At 54.2% G+C, this 4591-nt stretch overlaps 1 protein-coding gene across 2 annotated transcripts in view; it reads left to right on the forward strand.

Moving 5' to 3' along the window:
- TFEB (transcription factor EB) overlaps positions 1-4591 on the forward strand; it is a 46309-nt gene that overhangs the window by 151 nt on the left and 41567 nt on the right. The window contains exon 1 of one of the 2 annotated variants that reach the window (XM_005885807.2): positions 1352-1376. The exons of the other annotated variant lie outside the window; for it this stretch is intronic. The gene's annotated coding sequence lies outside the window, so the exon portion shown is untranslated. Of the gene's footprint in view, positions 1-1351; positions 1377-4591 lie in introns of those variants that run through there. 2 annotated transcript variants of the gene reach the window in all.

The raw sequence follows: 4591 nt of genomic DNA on the forward strand, positions 1-4591 counted from the left end.
CGCACGGAGCGCTGGCGGGATCCCCGTCCACTCCGCGTGGTCTTCCCGCCTGTCGGTTCTGCGGACGGTTCTGCGCGGCAGTAGCTGGACTAAAGGCGGGCGCAGCGCTTTGGGTTAGCGCTGGTTCGCGGGGGAAGTGCGGTTAATTACTGCCCAACCTGCACCCCCCGCCCCCCAATCCCCCGTCCTCAGTGAGGGGTGCCTAGTGGAGGGGGGGAGGTGAAGGCTGGTGCAGGCCCCCGTGGCGTCCCTGGGATGTGGACTCAGGCCCTTGCCCTGGCCCTGGCCGAGATGCCACCGGGTTTCCTCTAGGGCGGCCGGGCCTGTGCACCATCAGAAGGCAGCTCCTGGCTCCTCGCCTGCCCGCAGGGAGACCACAGTCTGGGAAGAGACTGCAGCGATCATGAAAGGCGTCTGTAGAGGCACTGGAAGGGGAGGCCGGGTGGTCTGCCTGTATGTGCCTCGGTTTCCCCGGCTGTGGGAAAAACAGCATTTGACTTGGCCCCTTTCTTTCTGCCGGCCTCCCGGCTGCTGGGACAGGAGCGGAGCCAGAGTGCACATGAAGGGCTGTTTGCAGTGACTGTTCTCGCGCACCGTGTGCAAGGCCTGTTGCAGCCGCAGTGCTCTCTTGTCTTAGCTCAGTGAGGTGCAGCCCAACGGGGACCCAGGTCTCCTGGTGCGGGGTCCCATGGAAGGGGTGCAGGGTTTGGGGCAGGGAACATCTCCTCAGGTGAGCACTGAATCCGGAGAGAGCCAGCTGGGCTTCTGAGGGCTGCTGGCCGGTGACACAGAGGGGGGCAGGGGCTGGGCCAGGGCTGGCAGGCGCCCCTGTAGGGTCCTGGAATAGTGGAGATGCCCAGTGCCCATCCCCATTGTCAGTCAGGACCCCCTTTCAGCCTCTCTGCTGGGAAGGAGGTAGGTGGGGCCTTCACCCCTCGGGCCTGGCTGCCCTTTGAGGGTCTGGCTTCTGGCCCTGATCCCTCCTGGAGCTCTGTTTATGGCTGTAATTGTATCATTAGCCAGAGTTTATAGAGTTACTTAGCACCTGCCCCCACAGGGAGTGGCCCAGCCACCCCTGGCTTCTGTCTCTTCCTTTTCAAAGTCAACTTGGTTTCTGCTGGCAGCAGGGGTTTCCCCAACCACAGCGGCATGAAAGCCAGGTTGGGCCTTTGTCCTGTGGACCAGGGCAGTCAGCACTTGGGGCCCAGCCTGGGGCTGCCCTGGAGATGACCGTGGAAATGGAGCTGAGAAATGTCCGTATCCCAGGATGCAGTGGTAATGTGTGTAATGTGTGTGTCCTCACCTGAAAAGAGATAAAAATGCACACACCTCATGGGCTGTTGTGAGGATTCAAGAGGAGCTGTGCCTGGTACATGGTGAGTTGTGGTGTTGCTCTGGGTGCCAATATGCAGTGTAATTGATGGGGGTTTGTGTGTGATTATGAAGTACAGGTGTCTAAGTATGTGTGTATAGATGAATTGTGCAATGCATGTCTGCGAGACTAATAGTAACACAATATTATATTAATAGACTCTTCATCCATTCTCTTTATGCTATAACAGGACAATATTATAATAAAACTTAGTTGTCAACAATAGTTGCCAACATTTATTGTGTATTTATTTGTTAGAATGAAGTAGGAGCTATGATCTTCATTATACTGACTCAGGAAAGCTAGGGAAGTTGCCTGAAGTTACACAGCCTAGAAGTAGTAGGGATTCTAACCAAGGCCCAAGTGACTCCAGAACCCGGTTACCGATCCCTAAAGACCACTTCGGGGTTTCCTGGCATTCTCTCTTAAGAGGTGGGGGTGTGGTGGTCTGGAACCTTCTTTTTCCCATCCAGGTTTCCTGCTCTGAGCATGAGCAGGAACTTGATGAGGCCCCTGCCCCAGGACCACACCTGTCTCTTGGCCGCTTCTCCAAGCTGCTGTCACAGGTGATCAAAGGACCCCCGCCGAGAACCTTCTTGACTCGCCTGAGTTCACACAAGGCTTCCTGGGTCTCCTTGGAAACCACAGACGTAGTAGACGTCTCTGTACAGTGGAGCCTCAGCTCAGTGGGCACTTGCGTGATCAGATAGGAGAAAAGGCTGTGGGGACTATTGGGTGAGAATGAGGCAGCAGTGAAAGTCATGAGGACACGGGAGAGCGAACCTCCCTCTGACAGGCTGTGTGGCTGGGCCAGGCCCTGCTCCTCCCAGTCTCGGTTTCCATATCTGTGAACCTAAACCAGTGATGGCGAACCTTTTGAGCTCGGCGTGTCAGCATTTTGAAAAACCCTAACTCAACTCTGGTGCTGTGTCACATATAGAAATTTTTTGATATTTGCAACCATAGTAAAACAAAGACTTATATTTTTGATATTTATTTGATATATTTAAATGCCATTTAACAAAGAAAAATCAACCAAAAAAATGAGTTCGCGTGTCACCTCTGACACGCGTGTCATAGGTTCGCCATCGCTGTCCTAAACCATCTGTGGGATCCCCTGTGATGCGAACCTCCTACAGATCCCCGGCAGAGGCACCAGAACAGGAGAGGCTCAGAAAGAGGGGAACTGCGGCATCCGCTCACCAGAGGCCGGCCTGGTGGAGTGACCAGCCAGCTTTGCTTGGGACAGAGCCATAGCTCCCCTGTAACGAGCACTGGGCTAAGTGTAACCTAGGCGGGGGTCGTTGAGAGCACGGGCTCTGGGGCCCGGCTTCCTGGCTTGGAATCCAGTTCTGCCACTTCCTAGCTGTGTGGCCCTGGGCAAGCTCCTTAACCCCACTGTGCTCCCATTTCCTCGCCTAAACAGTGAGGGTTACAGTAGCTCCTACCTAATAGTGCTGTGGTGAGGGCTGTGTTCATGCTCGCTGCATGTATAGAAGTCAGAATAGTGCCATGCTCAAAACGTTAGCTATGATCGCCCTGGCCGGGGTTGCTAAGTGGTTAGAGCATTGGCCCTTGGACGGAAGGGTCGCAGGTTCGATTCCTGGTCAAGGGCACATACTTGGGTTGCAGGATTGATCCCCAGCCCCGGTTGGGGCATGTGTGGGAGACAACTGATGGATGTGTTTCTCTCACGTCGATGTTTCTCTCCTCCCTTCCCTTCCTCTCTTCCACTCTCTCTAAAAATTAATGGGAAAAATATCCTCAGTTGGGGATTAACAGCAACAACAACAAAATGTTAGTTATTACCATTATCTCTTATAACTTCTTCTTTCCTCCCTCCCTCCCTCCCTCCTTCCCCCTTTTCCTTCCTTTTCCTTCCTTCCTTCCTTCCCTCCTTCCCATTTTCAAGTGAGGAAAGAGAGGCATAGAGAGCTCTAGGGAAGAAACAAGACCTATGAGCTGCAAGTAGTCCCCTGTGTGCTTAACATCTGCAAATGAAATACCTGACACTGCTTTGCAGCCTCCATGGCCACAGTCTCCACTACTCCCTGTAGCACCCCACCCAGCCTGGTCTCCCATTCAGCAGGATAGCCTAGGGGACTGGGCAATGCCTGCAACATCTCCACCATCCCTGTCCTGCCTGTCCCTTGGGAGTCCTTGAGTGGCATCTGGCCTGGTCGCTTACTTCCACTCCTGACCCGTGGCTCTTCCCTGTGCTCCTGCTGCCTGCCTGCCCCTTCTCCGCTCTGCACCAGAGACACAGGTCCCCTTGGCTGCAATGTCACGGGAGGTGGAGCCACAATCCCAGCGATAGAGCAGATTCTGGGACCTGCCATGCCCATAGCAAGTGCTCTGCTGTGGGGTGGCGAGGCAGTGGGTGAGAGCAGAGGGCGGCTCAGAGGGGTAGAGGCAAGAGGCAGAACCATTACCAGTCTTTTCTCCTGGCTCTTCAGTGTGGGCATAAGGAGAAGGAGAAATGGGGGAGAAGGAGAAATGGCGTCTGGCCGTCCCACCCCTGTCCAGCTTCCTCTGGGGCAGGCCTCCTGTTGGCTCTGATCCACAGCAGAGGTCCCAGAGTAAAATATGATGCCAGGGGTCTAATCCAGGAATCCCAACAGACTCTCCAGAAACCCCTGGTCCCTTCCCTCAGCCCTTGTTCATGCCAGTGCCCTCTCCTGGCACCCTGTCTCCTGCTCCCTCCTTCTCTAAATCCTGTCCATCAAGGCACACCTTCCCAGGAGACCCAGGGGACTGGGCTCTCCGACTTGGGCCCTGGCTGGCTATTATGATCGCCTGGGAGCTCTTAAAAAATACCATTGCTGCCCTAGCTGGTTTGGCTCAGTGGATAGAGCGTCAACCTGTGGACTGAAGGGTCTCAGGTTCAATTCCGGTCAAGGGCACATGCCCAAGTTGCTGGCTTGATCCTAGTAGGGGACATGCAGGAGGCAGCCAATCAATGATTCTCTCTCATCATTGATGTTTCTATCTCTCTCTCCCTTCCTCTCTGAAATCAATAAAGATATATTTTTTTATTTTTAAAAAAAATATATTTTATTGATTTTTTACAGAGAGAAAGGGAGAGGGATAGAGAGTTAGAAACATCGATGATGAGATCAGCTGCCTCCTGCACACCCCCTACTGGGGATGTGCCCGCAACCAAGGTACATGCCCTTGACCAGAATCGAACTCGGGACCCTTCAGTCTGCAGGCCAACGC

This window comes from Myotis brandtii, unplaced genomic scaffold (genome assembly GCF_000412655.1).
Source record: "Myotis brandtii unplaced genomic scaffold, ASM41265v1 scaffold929, whole genome shotgun sequence".
Lineage (NCBI taxonomy): Eukaryota > Metazoa > Chordata > Mammalia > Chiroptera > Vespertilionidae > Myotis > Myotis brandtii.